Source organism: Megascapheus bottae, chromosome 16 (assembly GCF_031878675.1).
Source record: "Megascapheus bottae isolate mThoBot1 chromosome 16, mThoBot2.hap1, whole genome shotgun sequence".
Taxonomy (NCBI): Eukaryota; Metazoa; Chordata; class Mammalia; order Rodentia; family Geomyidae; genus Megascapheus; species Megascapheus bottae.
The window spans coordinates 50,000,385-50,018,731 of record NC_143524.1 but is presented as its reverse complement, the minus strand read 5'-3'; the positions used below and the strand labels follow the sequence as shown (position 1 = coordinate 50,018,731).

Below are 18,347 nucleotides of genomic sequence, written 5' to 3'. Positions count from 1 at the left end.
ATGAGTCAATTCAAAACTAGGAAATATGAGAAAATGCTTCAGGAGGTCCAAGATACAATCAGGAAGGCTAATTGGCATTGAGGAGGGTCTGGAGAAAGAGGTCAATGGTATGGAAAATATACTTTAGGGAATCATGTCAGAGAACTTCCCAAATATCCAGAAGCTTTTAGAACCCCAAACAGACCTGAACAAAAAAGAACATCCCACCGCCACATTATAATCTGAACTGGATCAATAGAGACCAAAGATAGGATCCTAAAAGCAGCCAGGGAGAAGAGAACACTCACCAACAAAGGCAAATCAATCAGAATAACCCCAGATTTCTCAGCAGAGACCATGCAAGCAAGAAGAGGTTGGAAGGATATATGTCATGCCCTGAAGTCAATAACTACCAACCAAGAATACTGTACCCAGCTAAGCTCTCATTCATAACTGAGGGAACAATAAAAACATTCCATTCCAGGGAAAAGCTTCAACATTATGTAGCAACCAAACACAATGTTACAGAAAATTCTCAAAGATGTTCTACACATAGAAAACCAACACAAATGTAATACAGAGAAAGAAATGGAACCTAAAACTCATACCATCTAAGTACCACAAGAACTGTCAAGACACAGGCACTAATGAAAGCTTTTAAAAATGGAAGGAACTAATAAATATTTCCCGATCCTGACTCTTAATATCTTTGGACTTAACCCTCCAATTAAGCGACATAGAGTATCTAGTTGGATCAAAAAGCAAGATCCCTGCTTCTGCTGTCTTCAAGAGACACATCATACCCCCAAAACGAAACATATTTTGAAAGTGAGAGGTTGGAAGAAATTTTATCAAGCTAACAGCCCCCATAAACAAGCTGGAGTTGCCATCCTCATACCAGACAAAATAGACTTCACCTATGGACAGATCAACCCGGCAAAAACTCAACAGAGAAACCTCAGAATTGAACAACTAATAGACCAACTAGATCTAACAGACATCTCCAGATTATTTCACCCAACAACATCACAATATACGTTTTTGTTTTCAGCAGCACATAGAATATTTTCCAAAATAGACCACATTTTATCCCATAAAACAAACCTGTGCAGATTCAGAAACACTGAAATAAATCCCTGCATTTTCTCAGACCACAAGGGCATCAAATTGGAACTGAACACCAATCTCCACCAACGAAAACTCTGTAACACATGGAGACTGAACAACACATTGTTGAATGACCAGTGGGTCATCGAGGAGATCAGAACAGAAATCTAACAGTTTATGAAATTCAACAAAACGGAGCACACAAAATACCAGCTCCTTTGGGACATGGCAAACACAGTATTCAAAGGAAAATTTGTAGCTCTGAGTGCCTTCAATAACAAATTTGAAAAATTTAAACCAACAATTTAATGTGTCACCTTAAGCTCCTGGAAAAAAAGCAACAAACCAACCCTAATCCCAGTAGAAGGAAGCAAATTATTAAAATCAAAGCAGAATTAGATGAATTGGAGACCAAAAAAACTATAGAAAGAATCAACAAAACAATGAGTTGGTTCTTTGAAAAAAATTAACAAAATTGACAGACCCTTAGCAAAACTTCCCCCCAAAAAGAAGGGAGCATACCGAAATAAACGAAATCACAGACGAAAATGGTAATATCATGACAGAAATTACCCTGATCCAGAGCATCATGAGGGAATATTTCTCAAACCTTTATGCCAACAAATTTGAGAATCTAGAAGAAACGGATGAATTCCTAGCCAATATTAATATACCCACACTGAACCAAGAAGAACTGACCCAACTAAACAGGCCTATTTCAAGCACTGAAATAGAAATGGCAATAAGAGACCTTCCACCTAAGAAAAGCCCAGGGCCAGATGGATTCACAGCTGAATTCTATTAGGTCTTCAAAGCAGAGCTCACACCAATACTCCTCAAGCTCTTCAACAAAATTGAAAATGAAGGTTCTTTACCAAACTCATTCTATGAAGCCAGTATAACCCTCATCCCCAAACCAGAGAGAGATTCAGCAAGGAAAGAGAACTATAGACCTATTTCTTTGATGAACATCAATGCAAAGCTTCTCAACAAAATACTGGCCAACCGTCTACAACAACTCATCAAAAAAATTATACACTATGATCAAACAGGACTCATCACAGGGAAGCAAAGCTGGTTCAACATACACAAATCAATTAATATAATTCAACACATCAACAGGAGCAAGAACAAAAATCACATCATTGTGTCAATAGATGCAGAAAAGGCGTTTGACAATATCCAACACACCTTTATGTTAAAAGCTTTGGAGAAACTAAGAATCCATGGAACATTCCTCAGTATAATAAAGGCTGTGTATCACAAACACACAGCTAGTATTATACTTAATGGCAAAAAGCTAAAGCCTTTCCTTCTAAAATCAGGAACCAGACAAGGATGCCCACTCTCTCCACCCCTGTTTAACATAGTATTAGAATTCCTAGCCAGAGCAATAAAGCAAGAAACAAGCATTAAAGGGGATCCAAATATGGAAAAAGGAAGTAAAACTTTCCCTCTTTATAGATGACAAGATTCTGTATTTGAAGAATCCTATAGACTACACTCCCAAACTCCTTGAGCTGATTCAAAACTTTGGAAAGGTAGCAAGGTATACAATCAAACCCCCAAAATCATCTGCCTTCCTCTATGCCAACAGAGAGAGGAATGAGGCAAAAATCAGGAAAGCAACTCCTTTTGCAATAGCCTCACAGAAAATAAAGTACCTAGGAATTATCTTAACTAAGAATGTAAAGGACCTTTTTGACAAAAACTTTAAAACCTTGAAAAAGGAAATTAAAGCAGAACTGAGGGAATGGAAAAACCTCCCATGCTCCTGGATTGGAAGAATCAACCTTGCGAAATTGACAATCTTGCCAATGGCTATCTACAAATTCAACGCAATACCCGTCAATATCCCAATGTCATTCTTTAAAGAAATAGAAGAGGCAATCCAAAATTTCATATGGAATACCAAAAACACTTCTTAGCAGAAAGAACAATGCAGAAGGAATTTCAATACCAAATTTCAGACTCTATTACAGAGCCATAATTATCAAAACAGCCTGGTACTGGCACAAGAACAGGCCTGAAGACCAATGGAATAGAACTGAAGACCCAGATATTAAACCACAGACCTATGGCCACCGAATCTTTGACAAGGGAGCCAAAAAAATTAGAATGGAAGAAAGACAGCCTCTTCAACAAGTTGTGCTGACAGAACTGTTTAAGCACATGCAGAAAACTAAAGTTGGATCCTTCTTTGTCACCTTGCACTAGAATTAACTCCAAATGGATCTATGACCTCCATGTAAAAGCCGACAAACTGAAAACTTTACAAGAAAGAATAGGAAATACACTAGGCCTCGTTAGCACAGGTTGAAACTTTCTTAATAAGGACCAAGAACCATAACAAGTCAGAGAAAGCCTGGATAAGTGGGACTGCACTAAACTTCAGGGCTTTTGTATGGCAAAGGACATAGCTAGTAAATTAATTAGGAAACCTACAGAATGGGAGAAGATCTTCACCAACCATACAACGGACAAAGGCCTCATATCTAAAATATATCAACAGCTCAAAAAATTGAATCACTCCAAAACTAATCTCCAAAGAAACAACCATCCCATTAAAAGATGGGACAAAGATTTAGAGTCTTCTCTAAAGAATAAATAACAATGGCCTATAGAGACATGAAGAAATGCTCGACATCTGTGGTCATAAAAGAAATGCAAATCAAAACAACTCTAAGATTCCACCTCACTCCAGTTAGAATGGCCAGGATCAGGAAAACTAATAACAACAGATGCTGGAGGGGATGTGGCCAGGAGGGATCACTAGTACACTGTTGGTGGGAGTGCAAACTCGTTCAACCACTATGGAAAGCAGTATGGCAGTTCCTCAAAAGACTAAACATAGAGCTCCCCTATGACCCAGCAATTCCACTACTAGGCATTTACCCAACCATCCAGAAACAAGGACATACTAAATCCACTATCAGAGTGATGTTCATTGTAGCACTATTTACCATAGCAAAGATATGGAACCAATCCAGATGTCCCTCAGTTGATGAGTGGATTAAGAAGATGTTGTATTTGTACACAATGGAATTCTAGGCTGCTGTCAGAAAGAATGACATCGCCCCATTTGTTAGGAAATGCAAATACTTAGAAAAAAATCCTATTAAGTGAACTACGCCAGACTCAAAGGAACGTATGTTCAATGGTTTCCCTCATTTGTCATAATCTGTAGAAACCTTGGGCTCTCATAGTAGAGATTTGCAATAGAGCAAAACCTAGATACATAAGGCCATATAGTATGACGCTAAATGAAAGGACCTCAAGGATATAGAAATAAAAGCCATATAATGAGTGATTGTTGTCCTTAATGTACTATGATATCTCACATCTCTTTTGCTGTCCCTTGGTTAGCTCATATTGTTACAGTATCCCACTTTGTTATCTGATATATTGGATCTATTTGTATTTGGTTATTTGAAATTGGATAGTGAAGGAGGGAAAACAAGATGAAGGTTGGGGGTGGGGGGAGGGAAATGGGGACCAAGACATGAAAAAGGGTATCAATGTATGTGAATTAATGCACCTTCTATCTGGCGAATATAATGTAACCCTTCTATTAATTACAATAAAATATATGAATATAAAGAGCAGAATTACTTAAATTCTATTTCGTGTTAGCTTCATTGAAAAAGCTTCTCAGGGCTAGCTCTTCATAGAAGATGAAGGAAGAGTTGGGATCATCTACGGCCAGTGAGCTTACAAATCCCCCAGTCCAAGGTAGACTGGCAAGTCAGAAAGTCACACCCTATATTCTGCACAAGTTCACTCCTGACAGTGTAAGTGTTAAGGGGCTGACAGAAAAGGAGAAGGAGAGGCTCTTATATCCAGTCCAAATCTTGTCACACCACACATTTATTTAGGATATTCTCTTTTCTGTGGACTGTGTTTCTCATCAGTATTTACTATTGCTGAATATCCCCCACTTTCGTTATGGCTGTATGTGGGATGTCATCTATTACATCCCTGAATGTTTAGATATGATTGAAAGGAAGCTCAGAGTTTGAGATGACCAAAGCTTTATGACATAGGGAGGTAGCCTTTAAGATTCCATTACCTAAACCCAAAACGTGCTGTTATCCCACATGCAATCACTGGCTGTGACAAAAATTGAGCACACTCAATTATTATTTTTCAGTGCTTTGCTGATTCACTGGTATAAAATTTCTGAAGAATTCAATTACAATTTCTCTAGTCAGTGATGAAATCAGGCCTTCTGCTCCTTCAGGACTTGCCTCCCTCCAGCTGTGATGAGGGCATGGATTGATTGAAAGGAGTCACTGATAACCCTCAAAGGAAAGGCTGGGATGGGAAGGTCAGGGTTCTGCTTTCCAATTCAATCCATACATAAGAGTGCAGGGATTCCATTAGCCACTTAGACTTTAGGTTAATTTTGCCAAGATCAAGGTAAGAGATTTCACTTGTAGGCCACTTCACATAAGCCTTTTTCAAGTGCAAAACAGAATGATTCCTTGAATCGCTAGAGTAAGAGAGTGTTCGAAATAAAACAACACACAAAAAAAGTCAGGTCAGAGTTGAAAGGAACATTTCCCAGGAACCTTCTTCTGCTTCCTGGCTGTAGAGTAGGGACCATCCTAGGAGGGGTGTGGGAAGAAAGAAATTCAAGCCTCTCTAATAACAAATACAAATGTACACTTAAAAACCCCATTTCAAACATCCTGGTAGAGAGGTGGCCCTGTGGCTCAAAGTGATAGAGCAGTGACCTTCAGCTGAAAAGCTCAGAGACAGAGCCCCGGTCCAGACTTCAAGCTCCATGACTGACCAAAAAAGAAATAAAAAAAGAAAAAGTCCTAATATGACCCTAGATTTAACTGGGACAGACAGGCATGCTAACCACTAACCTATTTTAATTTAATGTACTTGGGAGTTGTAGGAAGGGCTTCCAATGATAATTTGGGGTCGGAGGTTCACAGCAGCTGCTCTGTTGCCCGAGTCCCTTCCTTCCTGTATGCACAGAAATATTGAAAGTGGAGGGGTACTCTGTGTGTGTGTGTGTGTGTGTGTGTGTGTGTGTGTGTGTGTGTGTTCAGTAACTGCCAGCATCCACAGAGAAGCTCTGTGAAATAGAGGAGCTCATGACTGGGTAGAACATTCCTGCAAGATGGACACAGCTGTCTTCCTGCCCACAAGCAAACCTTTCATCGAGTTGTCTCCTATTTTATATCTTATGGAAGTACTTAGCGTCAAACATGGGGCCTCAAACTTACTATATAGACACCCCACCATTTGAGCTGCATTTGTGATTTTGTTCAGTATTCAGGGCCTAGTTAGATAATCCTATTTTTAACCCATCTATCTGGGATTGCCAGAGCCAGCTGCCAATGAGGCTGGATTCTTGATTTAGGGAGTGAGATTGATAAGAAAAAGACAAGAAACAGATGGGGTCGGGGTCTGCAGCTTAAGACTTCAGCCCCAGTAATTTTTAGTTCCAATCTTATATACTATTTTAGAAACAGGAAACACCATGGGTTACTTTCATACAAAACAACAAGCAAGTTTCAGACATAACAAGAAGCAATAAAACCATGAAGTTCACAATACTGTTGACGCAGCTCAAAGTTTGTAAGCGTGGTGTTATCCATCATTGTACAAGTTGTTTTTCATAACAGCTCATTTCCTTGTGTGCTTATCTTACATCAGCAATGCACATCCATGGATCAGCCTGACCCCACACCGGGGCTCCCAACATCGGATGGCAGGTACATTTGTTCCGATTAGGTCACTAATTTTTGATCTGAGTTGATCACAAACCACAATCTTCCTGACCTCCTTCTCCTCAATATTTGGGATCATAGGTATGAGCCAGCATGCCTAAACCATGTAACAGTTGTCTAAGCAAAAAAATCCAGGGGCTTCAATGACCAACTCAAATGAAAAGATTTTTAAAATTTGATAAGAATATCATAAATCATACATTAGCTACAAATTTTAGTGCTTAGTAGGTGTTTGACAATGTATTCACATAGTTAAAAAATTATGATTATTTTTCTATTTATTTGTTGTTGTTGTTGAGCCACTAGCTCCTAGCTTTTACTACTACTACTACTACTACTACTACTACTACTACTACTACTGATAGTAGTAGTTTTAAGTAGTTGTATCAAAGGACTTTAATTTAACATGTCACTTGGTGAGGAAATTGCATTATATTTCAGCCCTTCCATCATTCTACACATCTCTCCCAACTCATTCCTCAAGTCAGTTTACCAGCTCCATTCTCACAGGTGAACACTGAATATTATGACTGTATTTGCTCATAATTCTACTTCCTATATTAACACAATTTATGGATATAGTCAGCCAATCTCCCAAGAGCTTCTTAAAGTATTTTTATGGATTTTTTTAAAATTTTATTTTCACGTATCTAAACTTAAAAAAATCAATTTGCCTTTTGAAATCAAATAGAAAAGAGAAAAAAAAAACAGGATTCAATTTTGCACTCCAAACTATTATACAATTACAAAATATCTGTGCCAGAGCCCAGCCCAGATGGTGACTGGACTCCAGCCAAGGTTCAATTCTAACTGCTCAAAGACGAACCATGGCTCTCATTCTGGTGTCTTACATAAGAGTCACATTGAGTGTCAAGGCACTTTCAGACACCCCAGTTTCAGCTCTGATTTCTTCCTTTTCTGTTATGGCTTTGCTCATAATTCAATTTTCATTCAAAATTTTATTATCTTTAAGTAGTTGTATAAAAGAGTTCCTATTCAACAAAAGTTTCTGAATACATTATATGATCCCTACCTTTCTCATTGCTTCCTTCTCTCACCTTAATTTTATAGGCTATGTATGGATACTGGACTGCATTCTCCCCTTCTTTCCTACTTTCTTCCTCTCCCTTTTTCCCCTTGACCACACCCCCTTCCTTACTAACACCCACATTTTATTTTGCTGAACATCAATTCACACTTTCTGAGGAATTACATTATTTGAAATATCTCTTGAATTACTTTACTTCACTTAATACACTTGTATAAGTTTGCATACGACCCAATGTATTTATGTATAAGTTTGTTTGGTAAATCTAGCTTCCACACATATGGGAAAATGCACATCATTTGTCATCCAGGGCCAAATTTACTTAGTACAATTTCTTTTTACCTCTTTAAATTTCTTTACAAATGGAAGAATATCATTCTTTCTACTGGAAGAGTAAAATTCTACTTTTTTTTTTTGCGAACTCTTCCCCTTTGGAATCTTAATTTCTTTGTAGCACAAATTTATTTATTAGCACACTTAAATTTCAGGTAGAGATTACATATACTTAGGTATTTTTTAAAGAAAATAATTATTTTATTTTTTATTGTAATTACATTATATTCGCCAGATAGAAAGTACATTCCTTAACAATCATTGCTACCCCTTCTCAAGTTTTTGTCCCCATTTCCCTTCCCAACTTACTCCCCTCATCTTGTTTCCCCTCTTTCATATCCTATTTCAAATAAACAAATAAATAAATATTCAATATATCAGATAACAAGGTAAGATACTATAACAATATGAGAATAACCAAGGGATAAAAAAAGATATGAGAAATAACATAGTACATTAAGAAAAACAATCACATATTATATGGCTCTTGTTTCCATATCGTGGAGGTCCGTTCATTTAACCTCCTCCTATATAGCCTTATGTATCTAGGATTTGCCCTATTGTAAACCTCTGCTAGGAGGGTCCAAGGTTTATACAAATTATAAACATTGGGAAACCAGTGAGCCTATGTCCTATGAATTGGGCTTAATTCACTTAATGTGATTTCTATGTCTTTCCATTTCCCTACATATTGGGTGATGTCCTTCTTTCTGATGGCAGCATAGAATTCGATTGTGTATAAATATCACATCTTGTTGATCCACTCATCAAGTGAGGGCCATCTAGGTTGGTTCCATATCTTCACTATGGTAAATAGTGCTGCAATGAACATGATTGTGCTACTAGATTTAGTATGCCCTTGTTTCTGGATGGTTGGGTAAATGCCATGTAGTGGAATTGCTGGGTCATAGGGGAGCTCTATGTTTAGTCTTTTGAGGAATCACCATACTGCTTTCCAGAGTGGTTGAACGAGTTTATACACCCACCAACAGGGTAGAAGTGATCCTTCCTGGCCACATCCCTCCCAACATCAATTGTTCTTAGATTTCTTGACCTTGGCCATTCTAACTGTGGTGGAGGTGGAATCTCAGAGTTGTTTTGTTTTACATTTCTTTTATGGGCAGAGACATTAAACATTTCTTCATGTGTCTATAGGCCATTCTTCTTTCATCTTCAGAGAAGTCTTTCTATTAAGTCTTTGGCCCATCTTTTAATGGCATGGTTGTTTCTTTGGAGATTAGTTTTGGAGTGATTCAATTTTTTGAGCTCTTGACATATTTTAGATATGAGGTCTTTGTCTGTTGTATGGTTAGTGAAGATCTTCTCCCACTTCGTAGGCTTTTTAGTTAGTTTGCTAGCTATGTCGTTTGCCATACAGAAGCTTTGCAGTTTAATGCAGTCCCACTTATCCAGACTTTCTTTGATTTGTTGTGTTTCTGTATCATTATTAAGCAAGTTTCAACCTGTGCCAAGGAGACCTAATATATCTCCTACTCCTTCTTGTAAAGTTTTCAGTGTCTCTGCTTTTACCTCCAGGTCTTTGATTCATTTGGAGTTAATCCTGTTGCAAGGTTAGAAAGGAGGATCCAACTTTAGTTTTCTGCAGGTGCTTAACCAGTTCTGCCAGCACCACTTGGTGAAGAGGCTGTTTTTCTTCCATTCTATTCTTCTTTGGCTGGTTTATCCAAGATTAGGTTGCCATAGGTTTGTGGCTTGAAATCAGTATCTTCAGTTCTATTCCATTGGTCCTTAGGCCTGTTCTTGTGCCAGTACCAAGATGTTTTGGTACTATAGCTCTGTAATAGTATAAAGGTTGGCATTGAAATTCCTCCAACAACTGTTCTTTCTGCTAAGGATTGGTTTTTCTATATGGTATCATTTATTATTCCATAAGAAATTCAGGATTGCTCTTCTATTTCTTTAAGGAATGTCATTGGGATATTGATGGGTATTGCAGTGAATTTGCTGAGAGCCCTTGGCAAGATTGCTATTTTCATGATGTTAATTCTTCCAATCCAGGAGCATGGGAGATTTTTCCATTTTCCCAGTTTTACTTTAATTTCCTTTTTCAGGATTTTAGAGCTTTCATCATAAAGTTCCTTTACATTTTTAGTTAATTCCTAGGTACTTTATTTTCTTTGAGGCTATTGCAAAAGGAGTTGCTTTTGTGATTGCTGCCTCAATCCTCTCATTGTTGGCATACAGGAAGGCGATTTTTGGGGGTTCATTTTATACTCTGCTACCTTGCCAAAGTTGTGAGTGGAGTCTACAGGGTTCTTTAAATACAAAATCATGTCATCTGCAAAGAGGGAGAGTTTCACTTCCTCTTTTCCTATTTGTATCCCCTTTATGCTTGTGTCTTGTCTTATTGCTCTGGCTAGGATTACTAATACCATGTTAAAGAGGAGTGGAGAGAGTGGGCATCCTTGCCTTGTTCCTGATTTTAGAGAAAACGGCTTTAGCTTTTCACCATTAAGTATAATGATACTTGTGGGTTTGTGATACACAGCCTTTATTATACTGAGGAATGTTCCATGGATTCCTAGTTTCTCCAGAACTTTTAGCATAAAGGGGTGTTGGATCTTGTCAAATGTCTTTTCTGCATTGATTGAGGCAATCATGTGATTCTTGATGTGGTAAATTATATTAATTGACTTGCGTATGTTGAACCAGCTTTGCATCCCTGTGATGAATCCTGTTTGATCATAGTGTACCTTTTTTTGATGAGTTGCTGAAAATGTTTGGGAAGAATTTTGTTGAGTTTTGCATCAAAATTCATCAAAGAAATGGGTCTATAGCTCTCTTTGTTTGATGAATCTCTATTTGGTTTTGGGATGAGGGTTATGGTGGCTTCATAGAATGAGTTTGGCAAAGAGCATTTGTTTTCAATTTTGTTGAAGAGCTTGAGGAGTATTTGTGTGAGCTCTGCTCTGAAGACCTTATAGAATTCAGCTGTGAATCCATCTGGCCCAGGGCTTTCTTGGATGGGAGGTCTCTTATTGCCATTTCTATTTCAGTCTTGAAACAGGTCGGTTTAGTTGAATTAGGTTTTCTTGGTTTGGTGTGGGTATGTTAATCTTGGCTAGAAATTCATCTATCTCTTCTGGATTGTCAAATTTGTTGGCATAAATGTTTGAAATGAATTCCTTTATGATGCTCTGGATCTTGGTAATTTCTGTAGGTTTATATATGTACGTTTATAAGGGTGCTTATCTGTACATAATTCTAGTTGTGTATGGAGTCTGGGTAAGGTCATTGTATTCAAAGGGAATTTTTTTTCGGTCTTTTTCCTATTAACCACATATCTGTGGCTGCCAGGTCTTGGATAGTTCCTACAACTTAGGCAACAATAGATTTAGAACTTGACCTTCTGCCCTCCATGTTGAATCTGGTTATTGTCTTAGCTAAGACTCTGCTTCTAAACTGCAGGCCTCGCTTCCCTCAGGCCCCAGTTTATAGGTCATCTTAGTGAATTGATTTTATAATAGAAATTAATGTTTAGTTAGCCATGATGGTGTCAGGTACTCTTCTAGACATTTTGCATGAAGCATGGATTCAACCCTCGAGGAGCCCTGAGAGGTCACTGCTATTCACTTCATTTGTCGAGGAGGAATCAGGGGTCAGAAAAAGTTAACTTATTGTCTCAGCTTTAAAACATTACAGCCAGTAAATGTTTTCAAGCCTGTCTAACTCCAAGGCCTTTGCTCTTTCCGTTTACATGACATGATTATTAAAAACATAAAGATCTGTGCCAATTTTTAATTGTTCATTGCAACCCTTGCTCTAGACAAATTCATGGTAAGTTTATACCAAGTGTTTGGATATTTATTGCTTGCAAACTAATTTCATGCTTGAAATTTTATTCTGCAATCCCTGTTTAATTTATATCATCTTTGAAAACTTATACCCATTCTGTCCTGAAGGATGTCAAATGATTTTATGTAGTTATGATTTAATTTACCTATAACCTAATAATAATGAGCTTTTTTGTTTATTTTTTTGAATTTTTTGATTTGTTACTATCAGCAATAAATGCTGCTGTCTTAACAAGAGAAGATAAGAAAATAGTCAAGTACAATTAGCAGATCCAGCATTAGCAAAGAATGCAGTTGACAAGAATAAACTTCGCATACAATCCCTCATAACACTCTGAGAGCCACAATATGCTCTGAAATACACCTCCAACTCTGTCAACAGCTGCAAGGCAGGCCACACTTTAGCTCAGACAAGTTTCACAAAACACACAGGACATTGAATACAGCTTCAAGGCTGAGTTGTTTTTGTTATTTACACAACCTTTCCCTCCTCCCCAGGGTTGCTCTCACCACAGCCATGATGTTAAAGGAAAGACCTGAAATGAGTCAGGCACAATCATGATCCTCTGCATAGAGCCCAAGCAAAGCCCTCATCATACCAGCTCCTTCACCTCAACAACTGTCCCCTTCTCAACTCAAAGTGGCTTCATGAAGACCTCAGGAACAATGCCCAGGCCCAGAGTTCATGTCCCATGACTGACAAAAAAATAAAAACTCTAAGTGGCTTCAGTGACTACTCACAAGCTGTGAAAACACAGCTTGCAAATCATTTTTTTTTTGCCAGTTCTGGGCTTGAGCTCAGGGCCTGAGCACTGTCCTTTGACTTTCTTAAGGCTAGAGCTCTACCTCTTGAGTTTCAGAACCACTTCCAGCTTTTTTCTATGTATGTGGTATTGAGGAATCGAACTTGGGTTTTTGTGCATGCTAGGCAAGCACTCTACCACTAGGCCAAACTCCCGACCCAGCTAGCAAATAATTTTATACAATATTTTTACTGCTCCTGTTCTCATATTGCAAGTGACAACTCGTGTATGACAACTTGTCATATGTAGTCCAGGTATTATATTTTATACCTACAAGTTCATATCATGTACAAAGTTTCAGAGATGAGGAAGAATGATAAAAGGAAGTCAGGTGCAATGGCTCACACCTGTAATCCTAGATACTCAGGAAGCTGCGATCTGAGGATCATGTTCAAAGCTAGCCTGGGTACTAACATCCTTGAGACTCATATCCCCAATTAATCACTGGAAAACCAGAAGTGGCAGTGTGGCTCAAGTGGAGGGTGGTAGCCTTGAGCTAAAGAGCTAAGGGACAGCTCCCAGACCCAGAATTCAACTCCCACAACCGACAAAAAAAATGATTTCAGTAATATTGATCAAAATACATTATATTCCTAAGCAGATTTGTTGAATAGCAGTTCTTTCATATAACTACTTAATGTAGTGTGTCCTTAATGAATGTGTGTCCTTGATGACACACATTCAATAAAATACATAAATCTTCACAGTATAACTAAAAAATCTACAGCCATGGAAGCCTCATCTACTTCAAGAAATGAAGGGTTCCAGCACTCTAAATTTGTTATGTCCTCTCTTGGTCACTACCTCTTACCAAAAAGTCACCACTATTTTAGCTTCTACCAAATAGCATTAGTTTTGCTATTAGAAAACTAAAAGAATTAAGTCTAACTTTTAAATTCAAAATATCATGTCTAGTGAAATACTACACTGTTCACTAAATGAGAAAATAAAATGTTTAGCGGTTTAGTAATGTATCAGCTATTAACTAGATGTCAATTAAACCTCCTTATCCAAGTTAAAAATAAAAGAACCCACATCATTGATTTCTTGACTGCCAACCAAACTGTCTATGAGTTTGATTTCCATTAACATGGGCCTATCTTCTTGGCAGAGCTACTATCTAGAAAGCATGTGATGAAGTGGAAAAAGCAGATATTTTAGGATCAGAGAGAACTGGGGAAATTCTAATAGCATGTTTCCATGTATAACATGGAAACAAAAAAAACCTACCTTACCAAAAGGGTTACATAAATCAAGGCAGGTGCCAGTGACCAAGGCCTATATTCTTAGCTATTCAGGAGGTTGAGATCTATAGATCAGAAGCAGACAAATCCTCAAGATCATTATCCCCAATAAGTCTGTGAAAGATCATAACTGGAGGTGTGGTAGATAGGTAGAGCAGTAGTAGTGACAGTGCTGGCACTGAGTGAAAAAGCCTAGTCCAGAGTATACAAATAAACAAAAAGATAAAATTTAGATATAATTATGCTTCCAGCTCTCAGTAGATGCTCAAGCTGCAAATAATCACCTACTCTAGGGGTAGATAGAGATGCTGTGGCCACAGGCTTCTGTTTCCTCTTGATGTCAAATGTATATGGTGATTCCCGATGTATGTTTCCCTGTCTAGAAGAGCAGCGTGCTGGTGAGAAGCATCAGTAAGAATACCCAGGGAGTAAAGGGGAGAGAGGATTACACTCATGTGTACAGGCAGAAATGTGAGGAAAATCAAAAGCCAACACTTTATTCTTTTCTTTCTGTAGGGGGTCATTGATGATATGGCTTATCCTCTCAGTACCCAGAATGCTTATGCTGATCTCCTTCCCAGCCAGTCTTCTTCACCCTTCCTAAATCATTGCGCTGCAGCTCCTGGCAGGCGATTCAAATGAACACTGTAGCTTCTTTGAGCTGGCCGGGAAGGTAAAAGGAATGTGACATCTGAAAGCTTATCCAGTCCAGAGTCCATTCTTTCTACTTCAGGGCAGTGATCTGGAGCCCACTTGCATAGAAGATTAGGGACAGTGAATCCTGGGACACATTCTCCTGCTCACCATCCCTTTGCCTGCCTTCATCATTAGTAAAGAGCCCAGTGTCACCTCTGCTACACACACTGCTGGTTTCACATTCTGACATGTTCCCATGAGCCCTGTTTCTGTTCATCTGCTTCACACTCCATTCTTTCTTTCCTCCTGTTTTGCTTAAGAAAGTCCTGCTTTCTGCTGATTCCCATAATCCATGGCCTGATGAGGTCCTGGGAGTATTCTCCTTCCAGCGGGACAGACACTGCTTCTTAGCAGACTTGAACCTGCAGCATCTCTCATAGCTCCAATCAGACACATTCAACTTCTGCTGAAGGCTGACAGCCACTTCTGATGTCACTTGCTTCACCTTCTGCCAGCGTCCAAGTGGTAGACAAGATGCATTTTCAGTAAAGGAGTCAGATTCATACCAAGAATGTTGCTTACTCTTTTTTTCATATATTTTATTGTAATTAATAGAAGGGTTACATTATATTACCCAGATAGAAGCTGCATTGATTCACATACATTGATACCTTTCTCATGAACTGGTCTCCATTCCCCATTTCCCACCCCCAACTCTCACCCCTCATCTTGTTTTCCCCCCTTCCCTATACAATTCCAAATAACCAAATACAAATATATCCAATATATCAGATAACAAGGTGAGATACTGTTACAATATTAGCTAATCATGGGACAGCAAAAGAGATGAGAGATAACATAGTACATTAAAGACAACAATCACTCATTATATAGCATTTGTTTCTATATCCTAGAGGTCCTTTCATTTAGCATCCTATTATATGGCCTTTTATATCAAGGTTTTGCTCTGTTGCAAATCTCTACTATGAGAGCCCAAGGTTTTTACTGATTATGACAAATGAGGGAAACCATTCAGCCTATGTTCCTTTGAGTCTGGCTTACTTCACTTTATATGATTTTTTTCTAACTCTTTGCATTTCCTAACAAATGGGGTGATGTCATTCTTTCTGACAGCAGCCTAGAATTCCACTGTGTACAAATACCACATCTTGTTGATCCACTCATCAACTGAGGGGCATCTGGGTTGGTTCCATATCTTTGCTATGGTAAATAGTGCTGCAATGAACATCATTCTGATAGTGGATTTAGTATGTCCTTGTTTCTGGACAATTGGATAAATGCCTAGTAGTGGAATTGCTGGGTCATAGGGGAGCTCTATGTTTAGTCTTTTGAGGAACTGCCAAACTGCTTTCCATAGAGGTTGAACAAGTTTGCAGGTGATATGTGAAAAAGGGGAAGCCATAAAGGAGGCCATAATAAATGTTTTTCAAAGAAAATGGATTCATAGAATCCACAAACAAAAAGGTGACCGAACTCCAACAAGTGTCCAAAGAGAATAAAGCTGCTGAGCTAAACACGCAAATGGTAATCAAGGAATTAAAGAAATCCATACATGATCGAAAACAAGAGATGCAAGCCATCAAACATGAGCAAATAAAAGCAAGGGGGGTGAAGAATAAAGTAGAAAGGTTTGATAGCAGCTTAGACAATGCAGAAAAGAGAATTTCTGGGGTTGAAGATAATTTAGTTGTTATAGAGAAAGAACAGAAAATGAGTCAATTCAAATCTAGGAAATATGAGAAAATGCTTCAGGAGGTCCAAGATACAATTAGGAAGGCTAATTTAAGGCCAATTGGTATTGAGGAGGGTCTGGAGAGAGAGGTCAATTGTATGGAAAATATACTTCAGGGAATCATGTCAGAGAACTTCCCAAAAATCCAGGAAGGCAGGCCCATCCAGATACAAGAAGCTTTTAGAACCCCAAACAGACCTGACCAGAAAAGGACATCCCACCGCCACATTATAATCTGAACTGGATCAATAGAGACCAAAGATATGATCCTAAAAGCAGCCAGGGAGAAGAGAAGACTCACCTACAAAGGCAAACCAATCAGAATAACCCCAGATTTCTCAGCAGAGACCATGCAAGCGAGAAGAGGTTGGAAGGATATATGTCATGCCCTGAAATCAAATAACTACCAACCAAGTATACTGTACCCAGCTAAGCTCTCATTCATAATTGAGGGAACAATAAAAACATTCCATTCCAGGGAAAAGCTTCAACATTATGTAGCAACCAAACACAATGTTACAGAAAATTCTCAAAGATGTTCTACACATAGAAAACCAACACAAATGTAATACAGAGAAAGAAATGGAACCTAAAACTCATACCATCTAAGTACCACAAGAACTGTCAAGACACGGACACTAATGAAAGCTTTTAAAAATGGGAGGAACTAATAAATATTTCTCAATCCTGACTCTCAATATCAGTGGTCTTAAGTCTCCAATTAAATGACATTGATTATCTAGTTGGGTCAAAAAGCAAGATCCCTGCTTCTGCTGTCTTCAAGAGACACATCATACCCCAAAAACGAAACATATTTTGAAAGTGAGAGGTTGGAAGAAATTTTATCAAGCTAACAGCCCCCATAAACAGGCTGGAGTTGCCATCCTCATATCAGATAAAATACACTTCAAACTAAAATTAGTGAGAAAAGACAAAGAAGTTTACTACATACTGTTGCTTACTCTTACCTAGGGCATAGAAAGCTGTGTGTTGTTTCACCATCATGATATCAACTGAGTCACTGAAATTGGTAGCTGGGGCCACTTCTCGATAGTCCTTGATGGTATCATCCAGACTTGATTTGGAGGCCTCACTGTAGCAACAGGCGTGCTCTGCCAGGTGAGTGAAGTCAGACCTGCTTTTCCAGCCTCTATGTTTCTGAAGCTGCCGCCTCTGTGGCTGGGGGCTCAGGGTCATTTCCTCCCACAGCTCACCAAGCTTATGCTGTTCAGATGTCTGCTCTAAGGCTGAGGCTAGATCATGTACCAGCTGATCCATGAGGCCAACCGTTGCTGCTGCCAGTTCCGATGGCTTTTGGGGCCGAGTCTCCCCACTGGAGTCAATAGTGAGCTTTTAATAAGCTAAGCAAGCATTTCTATATTTTGTAGAAAAGGTTGTTCATTCAAATCCTGTGATTATTTTAAGTTAGATTTTTGAATTTTTATCGTTGAATTTCAAGTGTGCTGTATATATTCTGGCCGGAAGAATTTTATCAAACATGTCTAGGTAATGTCTTATTTTCTATACACATCCATATCATCTCTCACAAATAACTTAATAATAACATTATTAGGTATTCAGAACACTGATAATAATAAAGCCTAGGAAGCATTTATTTAAAAATATGGAATACTTAATTATCTAACCATAGATGAAGTGTTAAATTATATAAAGTGAACCTATACATTCTGTGTTAATATCAGTGTGCTGTTCTATTAGAGTAGCAAGATAAATTAGGATGTTAGTGTCAGTACTTTTATTAAAAAATATTGTATGACATAAATACTATTTTCAAATTCTTCCATAATTTATGTCCAGGAAATAACCTATCCCTATTTAACCTACCATCAATCTTTCCCCATCTTTTTAAATTTATTTTTGC

At 38.3% G+C, this 18,347-nt stretch overlaps 1 pseudogene; it reads right to left on the bottom strand.

The window, feature by feature from the left end:
* Window positions 1-14,268: 14,268 nt before the first annotated feature.
* LOC150053557 (G patch domain-containing protein 2-like pseudogene) lies at window positions 14,269-17,743 on the bottom strand (annotated as a pseudogene).
* Window positions 17,744-18,347: the final 604 nt, after the last annotated feature.